The following is an 18,143-nucleotide window of genomic DNA, read 5'->3' as shown; positions in this document are numbered from 1 at the left end:
AATGCCATTTCCAGAAAGGACTTTACTGGTTTCAGGAAATGTTCCATCACCGCACTCCAAATCAGCAGCCGCGGCAGATGTGCATGCCCACCCCTTCCACTGGATCCAATTTTAAATAAGTGAGTGAACTTCTATCATTCTCCCACCTCACATCATCACTCCACCTCTAGCTACCTTGTACACTCTTCTCTGTAGCACTCTTCTGCCCTGGTAACTATCAACAGATGGAAGGGAAGAGCAGGAGAGGCAGAAAGGAGAAGGAACAAAGAAGGAGGTCTTTATTATGGTGCCCCACAATATCTGAGCCCCAGAGGACCTTTTTCTAGTTGGGCTATGCAGTGCAAAGATGGACAAGGGAGATTAACGGGCATCAAAGAGAGCAATGTACATGTAGGAACTTTGTAAAAGAGCTTGAAAGAGGCAATATGTACTGGAAAAGTGTACAATGATTTCATATATTTTGGTATCACCCTCTCTGAAGGTGTCACCCAAAGCAGTCCACACCACATCATATCCCGCTAGCGACATCACTGCATTATCTTACAGAAAAGATTCAACATGTGAAATTATAAAGCATTTGCAGCCTTTAGGTCATTGTTTCCCAACCTGGGGGTGATGACCCCTGAGGTCGCAAGGGGATGTCAGAGGGGCCACCAAAGACCATCAGAAAACACCGTATTTTCTGTTGATCATGGGGGTTCTGGGTGGGAAGTCTGGCCCAATTCTATCGTTGGTGAGGTTCAAAATACTCTTTGATTGTAGGTGAACTATAATGCCCAGTAACTACAACTCCCAAGTGCCAAGGTCTATTTCCCCCAAAATCCACCAGTGTTCACATTTGGGCATATTGAATATTCATACCAAGTTTGGTCCAGATCCATCATTGTTTGAGTCCACACTGCTCCAAAACTCAAGTTCAGTGCCCAACGAATCCTTCCAGTATTTTCTGTTGCTCATGGGAGTTCTGTGTGCCAAGTTTGTTCCATCCCATGATTGGTAGAGTTCAAAATGCTCTTTGATTGTAGGTGAACTATAAATCCCAGCAACTACAACTCCCAAAGGACAAAATCAATCCCCCCGACCCCACCAGTATTCAAATTTGGGTGCATCGGTTATTTGTGCCAAATTTGGTCCAGTGAATGAAAATACATCCTGCATATCAGATATTTACATTATGATTCATAACAGTAGCAAAATTACAATTACAAAGTAGCAACAAAAATAATTTTATGGTTGGGGGGGTCACACAACATATGAACTGTATTAAGGGGTTGTGGCTTTGGGAAGGTTGAGAAAAAACTGCTTTAGGTGTTAGCAGAAACACTGCTTTAGGTGCAGAGCTATTTAGATTCCTTGATCAGAGAGCTTTAGTACCTCACCAAACTACAAAGCCCAGAATTCCAGAAGACACAGCCATGGCACATAAAATGTCATGACAGTAATATAACTGGAAAGGTCCTGTTCAAAAATGAAAGCCAAGTGCTATAGTCTATATTGACCTTCTGAGTTTGCCAAGTCTCAAATTCGTAGACTCTTCCATGTTTATTAGCCTTAACCACATATACATTTCCAACCAATGTTGAACAAGTTGCAGAAAGAAGTCTCCCAAGATCCTTCTTCTAACTGTATTTAAAAATGACTCTAACACAAAGCAAATCAACAATAGCTAGGGCTAGTTTCTCAGAATGATAAACGTTCTACTGAATCTCGTTTCTTCAGGACAAGAGATGGATTTCATAATGCAATTACTCTCCAAGATTAAAAAAAAATCTCATAAAATAAAAGAGCTATTAGACAACGTTCTACTTAGTCTTAGTACTGACAGTTTTCTCAGATTGTAAACCTCAGCTAATTCACATTTTCAGATTGTGAGCTTTCTATAGTGAAAACATACAGTACTTTTATTCAAAGCAATGAACATGCAACAGGCTCATTAAAAATCTGAAATCATGAATGCCACTCTGTAATTATTTTCTTGATGGAAAAGCTCTTTCAGGAAAGGCCAAGAAGAGATGGAGAGATTATTACCCCTCGCTATGACCAGGACAAAGGCCACTAAAGACTCCAGAGATCATTACTAGTTTCTACAGTAGCAAGAGAGAAGTTAAGATACATACAAGAGCAAGAATGGAAATACTGCAAGAATTGGTACAAACGTTCATGTCGCACTATGTCCCACTTCAGAGCAGCTTTTAAGTGAAATTACATGTTCCAGCACATACTTGGCATATAGCAGCAGGTAAGAACAACAACAAAGAAATTAATGGCTTTGCATTATAGCTAAACTGAAAACTGTTAATAACTTATTGGATCAAAATATGTGCTTTTATATAAAAAAAGAAAATTGCCCAATTAACTCAATTTGTTGTTGCTGCTGCATCCCTGCATGCCATTAGTCTGACTATGGTGATGATAAAGCAAGCCTATCATGCAATTTCTTGGAAAACAGTGTAGGTTGGCCATTACTTTCCTCTAAGATCAAAAGAACGTGACTTGCCCTATGTCATGCAATGGGTTTCCATAGCCAACCAGGGACTTGAATCCTGATTCCCAGAGGCCTAGTCTAACAACAACAACAACAACAACCAACAACAACAACTTTATTTATATTCCACTCTATCTCCCCGAAGGAACTCAGGGCAGATTCCAAACATAAAAGGCAAACATTCAATGCCCAAATACAACAACAATACATCTATACTAACGAAGTTTAAACAACCCAACATATAAACACAAATTATGACTTAACAACTAAAATTAAATAAAAACACAGCCTATTATAACAGACATAAGACAAAACATCAACCAAACCGCTGCACCAGAAAGGTTGCCATTAACCTAGTGACACCACTAACAACACCCTCAGAAAGTACCAATTCAGTTCCTGTCGCAACGGAAGCAAAATGCATAAGATCACAGCTTCTCTCTGAGTAAGGCCAAGCACAATGAAAACTATTCTCTGAAAACTGGAAGATATCACTTTTTGCCATCTCTCAGTTTTGCCATCTCTGGTTTCTAAGGCCCCTTCCACACAGCTGAATAAAATCCCACATTTTCTGTTTCGAACTGGAATATATGGCAGTGTGGACTCAGATAACCCAGTTCAAAGCAGATATTGTGGGATTTTCTGCCTTGATATTCTGGGTTATATGGCTGTGTGGAAGGGCCCATGCCATTCTTGATGTTCCTTTTGTTTCTTCGAATAATATCCACTCACCTTCTTGTCTTCAGTGCCATCAGGCAGTACTTCCCTTGGTCTTGATTTCTCCCTTCATTTACTTATCTTCCATTTTGGTGTCAAACATTTTTGAAATATGGATGCCAATTTAAGATTTTGGTTTTAAAAGAAATCTACAGATAGCAATTCCAAGTACATCTGACCCTCTGTATTTACAGATTATGTATTCATGGACTCAACTAACCAACTTTTTGATAATATATCCAAAAGCAAGTGATTTTGCCTTTTTATATATGGCACACGATTTTACCATACGGTTGTATATAATAGGATTTGAGCACCCACAGATTTTGTATCTACTGGGGATTCTGGAACCAAAGCCCAGCAGATACCAAAGACCCACTGCATTAAAAGAAGCAATCTTCTCCAAGGTATATTTAAATTAAGAAATCTTTAAATTAAGTGCAGGCAATGACCGATCTGAGGGCCATGTATTCCTGGGGCCCTTCAGGGACCACACAACTTGCAAAACACCCACATTAAAAACTCATAAACAAATATAACCTGGCATTCAGTTCTGATTATCCAAAACCGGTTACTTTATGTTAATCAAGGGGAGAAGAGCTATGATCTATTTGAAAGACATATCACCACTCCTTCAGGCTTCCAAGAAAGGCAATATACACACAAACAGAAATTTGCCAGGAAAGGTGTAATGTAAATGTGAACTGGAGGAAATGACTGAGGGCTGAAAAAACAGCCTTGGGGTACACATTGTTCTGCAGTGTACAATTCTATGAAATGCACAAAGCATGAAAAAAATCAGCTATTGCTCCACAAAGGATGTATTGCAACACAACAAAAGTCTTCTATTTACCCAGTAGTATCTGTCTAACCTTCCCTTTATTTCACTTTTTCTCTCATTTGAATACTTGAAACTGAATCATGCTTGAAGATTGTTGTTTGGTTGCTTCAAATGTTACCATCTTTCTTCTTCACTTTACTTCTGCTCTCAAATTCCCTGTACCAGGGAAGGTTTGTTTGTTTGTTTGTTTTTGCGTGTCTTCCACCATTTCCAACCAATGGCAGCCCCAAGTTGAACATATTATGGGATTTTCTGGGCCTGAGGATGTGTGATTCTTCCAAGGTCACTGAATGACTTTCCATGGCTGAGCAGGTCTCCAAAGTTATAATCCAATGCTCAAACAACTGTATTACATCTAAAAATCCCTACTTTGGTGATGCCTTCATGAGGCCAACTGAAAAGCACAAATTTATTGTTCTAACTTTTTGAAGTTCACAGACTTCTTTATCAGGCAAAGACAGTAGAAATGTATATATGGAATGCAGAGAAACAAGATTAGACAACCATGTTATCATGAACATGCCATGTACAATTGATCAACGAAGCTCACTGGTGTCACCTCTGGACACCAGGTAACACTACCAGTATCAATAAAGTCAATACCTTTTCCAGTTAAAGTTGGTTAATACTTTGGTCAATGGGCTTAAAAGAAGATGTCCTCAGGACTATCTGCCTTTCTATTCTTTTCAAACCATATTTACCTATCAGACCTTGTCCAACACACCACTGAGAAGACCTATCTCTATCTCTATGCCATCTTCCTAATTCAGCAAGGAATGAGTTTTTGAAAGAGTTTAGTCTACATATCCAATGTACCTGGAGACTAGGACGCAGAGCAATGGTTTCAAACTACAGGTAAGGAGATTCCACTTGAACATTATGAAGAACTTCCTAACTGTAAAAGCTGTTCAGCCATGGAACTCTCTGCCCTGGAGTGTGGTGGAGGCTCCTTTTTTGGAGGCTTTTAAGCAGAGGCTGGATGGCCATCTGTCGGGGGTGCTTTGAATGTGATTGCCCTGCTTCTTGGCAGTGGGTTGGACTGGATGGCCTATTAGGTCTCTTCCAACTCTATGGGTCTATGATTCTATGACTGCAAGCTCTTACTTTTCAATTATTCTATGACTGACAATAACGACACAAATGTCTACAGTACAAGTTCATATTCAGAATTCAAGTGCAGCCTCAGAAAAGACAGGCTTCATATGAAGATTCTGGGATCAAAATTAAAAGAGGGTTCATGACGATATTAAGAATAAAATTATCCAACATTGTTGCCACAAAAGCTGATAACTGTCAATCTTAATCATCAACAGAATAGGTGCCAGCTTTTTAAAATGAGGGTAAATTCATATTGTAATTTTGGCCTTTCTCTGCAAGAAAGGGTTCTTTAAAAGACAAACTTGCCCTTTAAAGTGTTTGAAGAGAGGACCATCTTTGATGCTTTTCTCATAATCATCTTAATTGGGATATGCCATATTTAATACAGTCAGTGTAGAGGAAGCTCTTCAGAAATAGACAAGTTCAAGGTCTGCTGATATTCTGGAAGATCCATATTAATTAATCCAGACATTAATTTCAAATGAGCACAATCTGGCTCCAGCTATTTGTTTGTCTCTTACGGCAAGAATGAAAACCAAATCACCTTGAAAGATGAATGCTGTGTTAGTTTTGGAGAAAATATCCTCTTTATTTCGCAGCTACTTCCACATTTTACTCTGAAAATATCATATAGGAAGAGAGTGTGCTCGTGTCTTCAGATCACTTATCAACTTATGGTGACCCCATACAAAAGGTTTTCTAAGACAAGGAAGACTCAAAAATAGTTTTGCTAGTTCTTTCCTCTGAAACATAGCCTACAGCACCTGATAAGTGTTGGTGGTCTTCCATCCGAGTACTAAGCAGGGTTGAGCTGCCTAGCTTCTAAGGTCAAACAGGATCTGGTGCCCTTAAGGCATTTAGACCCAGAGTAATTGGGTACTTTGCCACAAAAGAGTGACCAAGATAATGAGCTGTGGAATAAAGCAAGTACCTGAAAGACTGAAGCACTTCTGCTTCTTCTTATCCTGAGTTATAGATAGTTGTCTTCCTGAGAGACTTTTGTGAAATGAATAGTCTTGTGTGAGTTTTCATCCTCTTTCCAACGTGGTTTAAAGGACATACATGATATTGGATGAGACAGGTACATGGTTAAGAAATATCTTCGCCTTTGATGGGTTTAGACAAAGGCAAAGTCTGGTACTTTTGTAGGGCTTTTATCAAAAGGGTTAACAAGGAGCTAATGCTCTTCTTTTTTCCATACTTATCTCCCTGTGTCACTTTTATTCTGTCTTATAATTATGTTGGTTTTAATGTAGTGCAATATAGTTTGCAGATAACTTGCTGGAAGAAGGAATAGAAGTATTTTAAATGAGCCAATGCTTCAGCACCAGCATTAGTTCATTTAAAAAGAAGTGTTATTAATATGCTGGGGGGAAAGCGAATCCAGTTCACTCATTCCAATAATATGGATGATGCATCTATTCCCAAATACCCCAAACTGGGCATTACTTATTGGATGCAGACTCACTTCCGCTCTCTTTAGATAGCAGTCACTAGTTATTTGGGATCTAGCCTGTATCTGCGCTCTATTAGTGCCAGGATAAGGTTTAGGTATGTGATTTTATGTATTTTTAATACTTTTGTATATGTATTGTCTAATATGTTTTGGCATTGAATGTTTGCCATTTATATGTTGTGCTCCGCCCTGAGTCCCCTTCGGGGTGAGAAGGGTGGAATATAAATGCTTTACATAAATAAATAAATAAATAAATAGGTCCAAACTATCTAGTAGCACCAATCAGGGTGGTGGAGAGAGATCCCTCCCTAACGGCAGCCAGCGAGAGGTTCAATGAATGGGTGAATCTGCAAAGAGGAGGACTGACTGATACTTCTAGTAAGTAAATCTATGTGCTGGGCTGGGAAGAAATCCGTAAATTGATGGCCCCCATCCTATAGGAGAAGCATCTTAATTAATTTAGAGGCTGGATGGCCCCCTGTCAGTAGAGTTTTGATGGTGCCCTTCAGCCTGGAAGAAGGGGGTTGTACTAGATGGCTCTTTGGGGGGGGGGGGATCCAACTCTAGGATTCTATGACAATATTGGTTTCTATTGGTCAATATGAGAACGGTTCAATGAGATAGCTATTGTGGCGTTTTTTTAAAAAAATGTTTTTTGTCAAAAAGTTTGTCAAAACTTTTTTTAAAAAATCTGTAAAATCAGTAAATATAGAAAATTCATAAAAGCTAGTACTTGTAGTTTTTTTAAAAAAAAATGTTGTTTATAAAAACTTTGAAAATTTCCCCAAAATCTATAGAAAAGTGAAATGTTCTGAAATTTGGGTGGCCAACAGTGGTAAATGAGTTCTACCATTATAGCAAGTTTCACCCCAACAGCCTTCACTCAGGGTCAACCTAAGTCTGAAACAACTTGAATGCACACAACAACAATCCTATCTCATCAGCCAAAAGCAGGCCCACACTTCCCACTGAAAAACTAATAAGTTTAAATTTGTTAAAATTGTTCTTCATTTTAATTACTGTATTGTTTTAAAGTGTTTTTGCACTACAAATAAGATATGTGCAGTGTGCATAGGAATTCATTCATATATATTTTTCAAATTATAATCTGGCCCTCCAACAGTTTGAGGGACTGTGACCTGGCCCTCTGTTTAAAAAGTTTGAGGACCCCTGGGCTAGATAAATGTTATCTCAGGTTTTAAAAAAACCCAGCAATTGCTTCATTCATAGTTTTTCACTCTCATTCCGGTCCTGTGCCCCTAACACCAGCAAATATGGAGGGATGACTGTATATGATTTTAATTGTTTTACATTGGACAAGATAGGATTTTTAACTTATTATTTTTGTAAGCCACCTTTGTAAGAAAGGTAACATATAAATTAAAAATAATATTTTTGTGAAGCTTGAGAAACTGCAAGTCGCTTCTGGTGTGAGACAATTGGCCATCTGCAAGGGCATAGTCCAGGACATGACCAAATGTTTTACCATCCTGTGGGAGGCTTCTCTCATGTCCCTGGCATGAAAGCTGGAGCTGACAGATGGGAGCTCACCCCACTTCTCAGATTCGAACCACCGACCTTTCAGTCAGCAGTTCAAATGGCACAAGGATTTAACCCATTGCACTGCCGGATGCTCCAAATAATATAATATAAAATAATAATAAAATACATAAAGGTAGACTTTATTATCCGTTCTAACAGGTGAGAAGGGAGAAACTGCGGTATTCTGTTTCAGATGTACTGTATATACTCAAGTATAAACCTAGTTTTTCAGCCCTTTCATTAGACTGAAAAAGACCCCCTCAGCTCATACTCAAGTCAAAGGTATTTATTATTTTACTCTATTTATTATTATTACATTTATCATTTTACTTTATTATTACAATTATTATTTTACTTTATTGTTGTTATTACATCTATTAAATATTTTTATTATTATTACATTTCCATTATTTTACTCTTTTTATTCTTATTGGAAGAAGACATAAGTACATTCACGTTGAAGGAGGTTATAATAATGGTTTAATCAGAGTTGGGCAGTCTTATCTTCAAATACAGTTTTATGTAAATATTCAAAAACATTTAACCTACTGATGCCTCAAGTAATGTGATTGTATTGGTATCTATTTTTATTTTGAAATTTACCAGTAGCTGCTGCATTTCCCACCCTCAGCTTATACTCAAGTCAATCTGTTGTCCCAGTTTTTTGTGGTAAAATTAGATGCCTCGGTTTATATTCAGGTTGGCTTATGCTAGAGTATATACGGTAATTTTTTAAGAAGAACTAACTAAATGACACTATTCCCACAGGTTACTTTGACTGCAATGGTCACAGCATGACCTTGCCTATCCTGACTCCTTAAAGGCCATTCAGAGAGCTGTAGACCTCAACCTGTAGGTCACAACCCCAAAATGGATTGCCATTTAACCCAGAGTGATTTGCAAGAGATAAAACTAGGAAACTAGAATAATCTAGAAAAATTGAGAATTTACAAAAACTAGAATGATTTTGCATTTCAGATTTGGACTGAAAATAGATATTGGGTTGTATGTCCAATTCGAGGTACAGAGAAAGCGCCACTGAATTTGCTGTAACTCATCCTGATTATTTGGGATGCAGCAAGCTGAAATTAACATAAATGAGATGATCCACCCACTCACCTTCAGATTTCAAAAGCTTACACAGCAATTTATGAATTCACTTGCTAGTCATGAATGAGGCAAGATTTCTGAGGGGTTTTTTTAATGATGCTGCATGATAGGAAGAGGTATTTGTCACAGTGGAACTTTTTGGCTTTCCTTTTCCTTGTTGATCCAGTTTTTTATTTAAAAAACATAGATAAGGAAAACCAAAAGAGGTTCCACTGTGACAAATACATCTTCCCATCATGCAGCATCATATGATGAGAGAGATAAGGTGCATAAGACTTTCCACTAAGTGGTAGGGTTATAAACCCAAAGTACAGTGCTGCTCAACCACAGCACAGGCCTTTATCAGTTACGTTTGTGTAGAGAATGACCACAATATATCAGTAGATTCAGGACTTAATAGCAAGTTCATTTGCAAAACAACTAAGGCTTCTGTAGGACACCTTCAGAATTCCACGTAGAGTTGTCCTCCTGCAAACAAGAGCTACTTGACTAAACAAGATGGGCATTGGTTATCTTAGGCTGCATCTACACCAGTGATTGCCAACCTTTTTTTTTTCTTTTTCTTTTTTTTGCCAAATACCAAAAGGGTTATGAATCAGTTTTTGGTCAACTTTAGATTCGGTTTGGTTATTTGGGGTGCTGATTCAGAAAATTGCATTGGATAGATCACATCAGCTCTAGTTTCTGATACAGAACATATCCCATCCAGTAGTCACCATCTGCTCGCCCACAGAAAACCATATTTAATAAGCTTCAACACTATAAGAGGGTTTTGTGTTGCTCTCGTTGCAATGGTGTAGTAACAGTGAGGCCAAGGATCATATTTTAGTTGTTGCAGACCACTGGTGGTCCACAGACCACAGGTTGGGAACCACTGATCTACACTGTAGAATTAATGCAGGTCAATACCACATTAACTGCCATGCTCAATGCTATGAAATCCTGGATGCTGTAGTTTGGTAAGGCACCAGCACTCTTGGGAAGAAAAGCCTAAGGCCTTAGAATCATAGAATCAAAGAGTTGGAAGAGACCTCATGGGCCTTGTAAAACTACAACTTCCATAATTCCACAGCATTGAGCCATGGAGCCAAAGTGATGTCGACTACATTAATTCCATAGTGCAGATGCATCTTTAGCCACTCCATGAAGGATTATATAGACCTAACTGCCTATGTACATTTCTGCCTGGATTTACTATAACTAGCCTCAGCATCTACACATAATTAAAACAAAAAACCAAAATACAACATATTTTTTCCAAAAAGTTAATACATTATTTTCTATGTTTTATTTATGTTAATACAAGTCATGTTTCAAGAACAAAAGATTCAACAGCATAGTCAGTCTATGGCAGTGGCTCTCAACCTGTGGGTCCCCAGGTGTCTTGGCCTACAGCTCCCAGAAATCCCAGCCAGTTTATCAGCTGTTAGGATTTCTGGGAGTTTAAGGCCAAAACATCTGGGGACCCACAGGTTGAGAACCATTGGCAGGTATATGGTGATAAATGAGCTATGGAAACTCAAGATGCATCTATACTATAGAATTAATGCAGTTTGACACCACTATAACTCCCATGGCTCAATGTTATGGAATTATGGGAGTTGTAGTGTCACAAGGTCTTAACCCTTATCTGTCAAAGAGTGCTGGTGCCTCTCCAAACTGCATACCACTTAATGTGGTATCAAACGGCATTAACAGTGTAGAATACCATCAGGATATCTTCAATCTCCAGCAGATAACTTTCTAGAATAGAGAATATAAATCTGGTGATCCTTCAGCTTGACCATATTGTGTACAGACTGAATGAAGGAGAACCACATGTCCCAGAAAAGGTCTTATCTCCAATGCCCTTCCAGGCATCTTCTCCATTAAAGTGGTATTCCATGTTCTTATCTACCAGTCATGTATATATTTCAGTCAATTTGCAATACAAAATATTGTATATTCCTTTGGCTCTTTCTTACCAAAAGAATGAAACGTGTTACATTATCCTGTGAGGAAACTCCTCAAATTAAAGCATAACCACATTTGGTTGTAGAAGAAAACCTGAAGGTACACTACACACAGGTTAACTAACAGTTCCCCTCAGGCACAAATTGGTTCAGACTACTACAAAAATATTGGCATAACAGGAAAACAAAGTTATACTTCTAGGCCAGTGGTTCCCAACCTGTGTGTCCCCACAACTCCCAGAAATCCCAGCTAGTTTACCAGCTGTTAGGATTTCTGGGAGTTGAAGGTCAAAACATCTGGGGATCCACAGATTGAGAAGCACTGTTCTAGGCCCACTGGATGTCCAGAGTTTGGAATGTTTGCTGAAATCCCTATTCAGTTCCAGTTGGTGACACAACTGAGAACTATACATATGGGAATCTGTGCCTTCAAGTCACTTATGGAAAGTCCATTCATTTCATAGGATTTACTTAGGCAAGGAATACTCAAGAAGTGTTTTTGCTAGCCTTTTCCCACTGAAATAAAGCCTACAGCACTTCATATTCATTGGTGCTGTAGATCTCCCATTCAAGTACCAACTGAGGCTGACCAGGTGGTTTGGGGGTATTTAAGCCATGTATACCTTACCATTTCACACAAATTGGCCTTATGCAAATATTATACCCATATGTGATTGCCCACTGGGTCTGGAGACGGAACAGGTGCATTCTCACTGCCACTGCCATACATATAAAAAATGAGGGCAAGATCCTTATTTTTATACTCAATGAGAAACAGGCCCAACAAAATCTCTCATAAAACTGGGAACAAATTGTTCTGCTCTTATTACAACATAGGACCTTTTGTAGAAGTGTTATATTCAAAGTTTCAGGAGGTGAATTACAAAATCAGCTAATCATGTTCTTTGTCACTAACACAAACTAGCATTGATTTTCTAAACAGCTGGAATCAGAGTACCCAACTTAAAAATAAATAAGCTAGAATCAAAATGGCTTACGAGTATATTCTAATAGACAATTTCAGTGTGCATACTTTGAGTATTGCACCCTATTGCCACCTATACTTAACGTGCTGTTTCTGTTCCTCATACTTCATTTGTCTATACTGCAATGAAAAAACCATGTGTACATTTGGATGCAAACGCTGAGATCACATGCATCCAGATATTCTGAATTCTCATAATCACAAATGCTTTCTTTCTGTGAAAATTCTGGAATTTGCTCATGCCGTTATTAACCAATGGTCACTGACAAATTCAAGGAAGCTACAGCTTTATTCATGACTTCCAGCCATCATGCCAGCTTCATACAACCTCCAGGATCAGAGGCAGCAAGATCATGAACACTGGTTGCTGGGGAACAAGAGCAAGAAAGGGCTCCTGCTGCCTTGTTCTGCTTGTGGATCTCACACATGCATCTGGTTTGTCACTCTGTGGAACAGGGTTCTGGACTAGCTCTTTCATGGAATAAGAGCAGGCTTTGGTGCACACAGTACCACGAAGTTCTTGCTTTTAGCCTGGTGACACGTTCCATATCCATTGGAAACGAAATGACGATAATGCATGCGTTTCCGTGGACTCTAATGCCTCCTTCGGAACATTGGAAATTGCCCGCCTGATCCACCTCTAGAATTTTTGTGTCAAACTGTCATGAAATATAATTTTCTTACAGATTGGATTCCAGAGAAAACCATGGCTTTTAATATCGTTCAGCACCCAATTGGGTTGGGGTTAATTCCCACGAGGATTATACACATTAGCCTCAGTCGCAAGCAGTACATTCTACCAAGATGCAATTCAGTCATATGCCTTTAGTAGACATGCCAAACTGATATAGCTTTGGTACAACTTGACGTGGAATAGCATATGCAAAAGCCCTATGTACAAAGATAACTTTCGGCTGCCTAACCTCAAGCAAGATCACTGTTTCCATTATTAGCCGGTACTTTCAGGGGCTTCCCAGCACGATCATGGAACCACACATTCAGACATGAAAGCAATGTTGCCTCATACGTGGAACATCTTTGCCATAAGCTCTCTATGCTGTAATGCACATGGGTACATTTTAGCCACCGATGTTGCAAACCAGAACACAACTTTGCAAAACTACCTTCTGTTGTCTTTTAATAGAAAAGAGAAATAATGTTTCAAAGCCATCAACTATACCTCCAAAATGAAACAGAAAGGTCTACTGGAAGGGAAAAAAGCAACTTAAAGACCTAGCAACCAAAGATGTGGCTATTTGTGTTCCATGTACAACCAGTGACAGAATCCATGTTCAAACCCATTCATGCCACAATACTCAACAGCATAAGCCAGAAAGACTTATCTCCCCTTTATGGACATGCATTGAGAGTAGAATATGATGGGTAAAAGCCTAACTTCCAAGATATCAATAGAAATCCAATCAATGAGGTCAGTAACCGGCAAAATTGAGCTTAATGTTGCCAAATACATTTCACAGCACTGATAAGAACAAGCAAAGATATAGTTTTCACTACAGATCAACAACTGTTCCCCCCTCCTCCACTTCGCAAATGAACAGTATCCCAAACATATAATGCATTCTACATTCTATCTATTTTGCTGCTACACAAGATGTGGTAATAGATTTAGGCGAGTTGAAAAGACAGAAGTTTATGCAATGGATTCAAATCACACACAGGCAATATCCCAGTACAGAGGCATGACCAGAATGGCAAGCAACAGTATTATTTTTTTCAGTTCAATCATACCTTTAGCATTATCTAAATATGCATCTTTGCAACCAATCCATTAGAAAGCTTCATTAAGAATGAACAAATGCACCATCCAAATAAAAATATTTATTTATGGCTATTAGCTCTTATAACAAATGACAGATTTATCTGCAGTAGAATGACTCAGTGTAAACTTTTAAAGCAATTCCCTTTGACAGCAATGCAACATGACAGCATGGTACATGGATCGACATTCTGGATGTGAATGCACATCTAAAAGCATGATGGGTTACAACAGCAAACAAATTGGTAATATAAGGCCGTACTACCTTCTTGCGGCTCCCTTTCACAACCTGCTCCTTCTTCTGGACCAGCTACAATCCTATCCCTATGGGGGGGGGAAATAAACAATACAACACAAAAATAAAAGGTTTTCTCAGTCAGGCTAAACCTACATTGCATTTATCCTACATCCATCCCTCGACTTTACCCGCAACATTCCTTATCCTACACAGCTATCATGGAACGAAATGGGAGGGAAAATGTAACCTGTTCGTGCATCCATGCACTCACGAGGAAGCCTTCAAGCAAAACAAGCTTTTGGAACATGCCAAGTGGATACCATGAAAGAGAGTTTGCTACCAGTGAATGAATAAAGCAGCCCACCCCCCAACAAATCTGCTTCCAGTCCAAACACTTCCCCTTTAAAACCAAACGACCCTCCGCCCACACTGACTGCATATGGAGGGAGCTAGGAATTAGGGAGAGCATTTCTGCATTCAAACACACACAACACACACACACATACACAAATGCATGCAAAGACACCTTTTCAGCACAGCATGAAAAGGAAAAGCGTGCTACCCTTGGCCAACCCCAGCCACAGACAGACACAAGACCTCAGACATTCCTGCCTTGGAAAGACTTACAGAGCAGCTCCATGCTCCAACACCTGGAGGGGGTGGTTTGTGCCTGTGTGTGTTTGGTCTCCCAAGATCTTCAGTCTCTTTAAAGCAGCAAAGGTTTTTAAGCAGAGGCGAGAGGGGAGAAAAAGCAGCAACAGCCTTGAGACTGGGACTCAGGCAAAGCAAGTCGCCTCTCAGCAGCCGCAAGGGAGGCAAGGAGAGAGCATGGGCTCCTGAGAAAGAGCAGAGCAGCCCCAGCAAGGGACTGAAGCCATGGCAGAGCAGCAGGAGCCAAAAGCATGGAGGGGCAGGGCAGCAAAGGCAAGCAGGGGCAAGCAGCTGGGCAGAGAGGCAACAGGGGGAGAAAAGGGGGGTCCCACACATTCTTGGACCACGAACAAGCACATAGAGGCAAACACCAGCAAAAGCACCATCCCCTTTCCTCTGCTGGCCTCTCCAAATGGACACATGAGCTGGCATGAGCCTGGGGACCTCTCATTGGGTCTGTATCTCAGGAGAACAAGGAGACAATCCCTTGTGTTTTATTACAGCCCCTTATCTCTAAGGAATAGAGGGATGGAGTGGGTCTATATCCCCTTCCTCAGGAGGACAAGGAGACAATTCCTTCTCTCCAAGAATGACTTCAAGGCAGGGATGGATGGCACACCTCCTGCAGCAGTAAAGTCTCCCCCTCTCTCTCACACACATATACAGCCTGAGCCTCTCCATGCAACTTTGCTTCTCAGCCTAGAGATAAAAGCAGGATCCAAATCAATATAGTAATACTGATAATGTGTTTTTGAAGGCTTTCGTGGCAGGGATCACTGGGTTGCTATGAGTTTTCCGGGCTGTATGGCCATGTTCCAGAAACATTATCTCCTGACGTTTTGCCTGCATCTATGGAAGGCATCCTCAGAGGCAAGTGTGGAATGTCCAGGATGGTAGAAAGGACTCTTGTCTGTTTGAGGCAACTGTGAATGTTGCAGTTGGCCTGACGTTTCACAACCTCTAAGGATGTTTGAGTGGATGCTGTTGATGTGGTCCAGGAACTTGTTTAGCTCTTCCTCTCCATGGCTCCTCACAACCTCTGATGATGCCTGCCACAGATGCAGGCGAAACATCAGGAGAGAATGCTTCTCACAGCCATACAGCCCAGAAAACTCACAGCAACCCAATAATAGCAAGGCAACTCACAGCTTGAGCCCTTCCATTCCACACAGCTCCTTTTCTCCAATGCCAGTCTCGTGCTAACAATGCCAAGAGCTGCTAGCAACAAATGCAATGCGTAATTACGCACCACACACACTTTCCCCCCCCCCCTCCAGATAAGATCAATATCAACAATAATAATATAACCCACCCAACATACAGCCTGGGCTCCTTCATGCAACCAAGCCATCCACTCTAGAACCAATTTGCAGTTAGCAATGCCAAGAGCAGCCAGCAACAAATGCAATGTGTAATTATGCACCACACACACCTCTTCCCCCTCCAAATAGTATCAACATCAATGATAATAATATAACCCATCCAACACACAGCCTGAGCAGTTTCATGCAATCCAGCCATCCCATCCACAACCACTCTCCAGCTAGCAATGCCAACAGCAGGCAGCAACAAATACAATGTGTAATTACACACCACACACACCACTTCCTCCCTCCAAATAATATATCAATAATAACACAACCTGAGCTCCTTCATGCAACCCAACCAACCCATCCACAACCAATCTACAGCTAGCAATGCCAACAACTGCCACCCAACAAATACAGTGCGTACTTACACACCACACACACCTCTTCCCCTTCCAAATAATAATAATAATATTATAATAATATAACCCATCCAACACACAGCCTGAGCTCCTTCATGCAATCCAGCCATCCCATCCAGAACCAATCTCCAGGTAGCAATGCCAACAGCAGCTATGCAACAAATGCAGTGCGTACTTACACATCACACACATCTTCCCCCTCCAAAAAGATCAATAATATTAATACAACCCACCCAACACACAGCCTGAGCCCCTTCATGCAATCCAGTCATATCATCCACAACCAATCCCCAGCTAGCAATGCCAGGAGCAGCTATCCAACAGATGCAGTGCGTACTTACACACCGCACACACCTCTTCCCCCTCCTAATAAGATCAATAACAATATAACCCCCACACAACCTAAACCCCTTCCTGCAACCAAGTCTTTCCCCTCCTGAGCCAATCTCCAGCCAGCAATGCCAACAGCAGCCATCCAACAAATACAGGCGTGTGGGATTACGCACAGCACACACACACACACACACCCCTCCCCACCAAAAGACCACCATAAATAATGTAACCCAACCATGCAGCTGAAGCCCCTCCATTCAGACCAAGCACCCCCCCCCTTCCCCCTCTTTCTCATTCTCTCTCTCCAAAGCCAGCAGCCAAGAAAGGCGTAATTACGCACCAGACACACACCTCCCTCCCTCCCCGGCCAAAAAATGCAGGAATGCGTAAATGTGCACCACAATAGACACACGCAGACACCTTCTCCTCCAGCTTTTTGGGAAGCAGCCTCGAGAAGGAAACAGGCAATCCCACCCAATCCCTCCTTCCTTCCCCATACGGTCTCCCTCCCCGACTTAACTCTTCCTTTGGGGGGAAAGAAAGGAAGGGAAGGAGGAGAGGTCCCTCCAGCCCCGGCCTCCTCCTCCTTCTCCTCCTCCTCCTTCTGCACCGCCGCCTCCAAAGCGCCCAGCAGCCGCTCCAAGCCCCACGACGGTGCTGCTCCTGCTGCCTTCTCCTTCGCCTTGCTTTGGCCCCGGCTTGGAAAGTCCCTGGTGCGCTGCCCCTCCGACCCCGCCCCGCACTTCCTCTCCCGCCCTCCCGCAGCCCAGGCTGGAAATCCCCGCCGCCGGTGCCTCCTCTTTCTCTCTCTCTCCCTCTCTCTCTCTCTCTCTCTCTCTCCTCCTTCGCTCTCCTCTTTCTCTTTCTGCGGCTCAGCCCTTCGTCTGGCTCCAAGGAGGTGGAGCAGAAGGGCCGGGCCTGGGCCAAGAGACTGCCCGCCCCTCTCGCGCCTGCCCGCCCGCCCGCCTGCCTCCCTCTCTCTTGCGCGTTTTTCCTTTCCTTCCCTTCCTCGCCAGCAGCGGGACTAAGAACCAAGGGGCTTGCTGTATATCTGCTGCTGTTGTGGACTGACCTATGGCGACCCTAGCAAGGAGAGAGGCCTCCAAGCCCCACTAGCCTTAACATCAACAGCTCTTGAAAACCCAGGGACTTTCCAACTGGAATGGCATCATAGGATCCTAGAGTTGGAAGAGACCACAAGGGGCCATGCAACCCAACCCCATTCTGCC

The 18,143-nt window shown here is 41.4% G+C and overlaps 1 protein-coding gene across 5 annotated transcripts in view; it reads right to left on the bottom strand.

Annotated features, from left to right (window-relative positions):
* The window catches only part of TRAF3 (TNF receptor associated factor 3), a 114,088-nt gene extending 96,241 nt beyond the window's left edge, over nucleotides 1–17,847 (bottom strand). For 2 of the 5 annotated variants that reach the window (XM_067463004.1, XM_060755112.2), the window contains exons 1-2: nucleotides 14,829–17,428; nucleotides 14,229–14,287 (exon numbers count right to left, since the gene is read on the bottom strand). The gene's annotated coding sequence lies outside the window, so the exon portion shown is untranslated. The other 3 variants (XM_060755117.2, XM_067463003.1, XM_067463005.1) reach the window with 3 other exon arrangements.
* Between the last annotated feature and the right edge of the window lie 296 nt (nucleotides 17,848–18,143).

The sequence above is a fragment of the Anolis sagrei genome, chromosome 1, assembly GCF_037176765.1.
Source record: "Anolis sagrei isolate rAnoSag1 chromosome 1, rAnoSag1.mat, whole genome shotgun sequence".
NCBI lineage: Eukaryota > Metazoa > Chordata > Lepidosauria > Squamata > Dactyloidae > Anolis > Anolis sagrei.
This window is presented reverse-complemented; position numbering and strand designations above follow the sequence as displayed.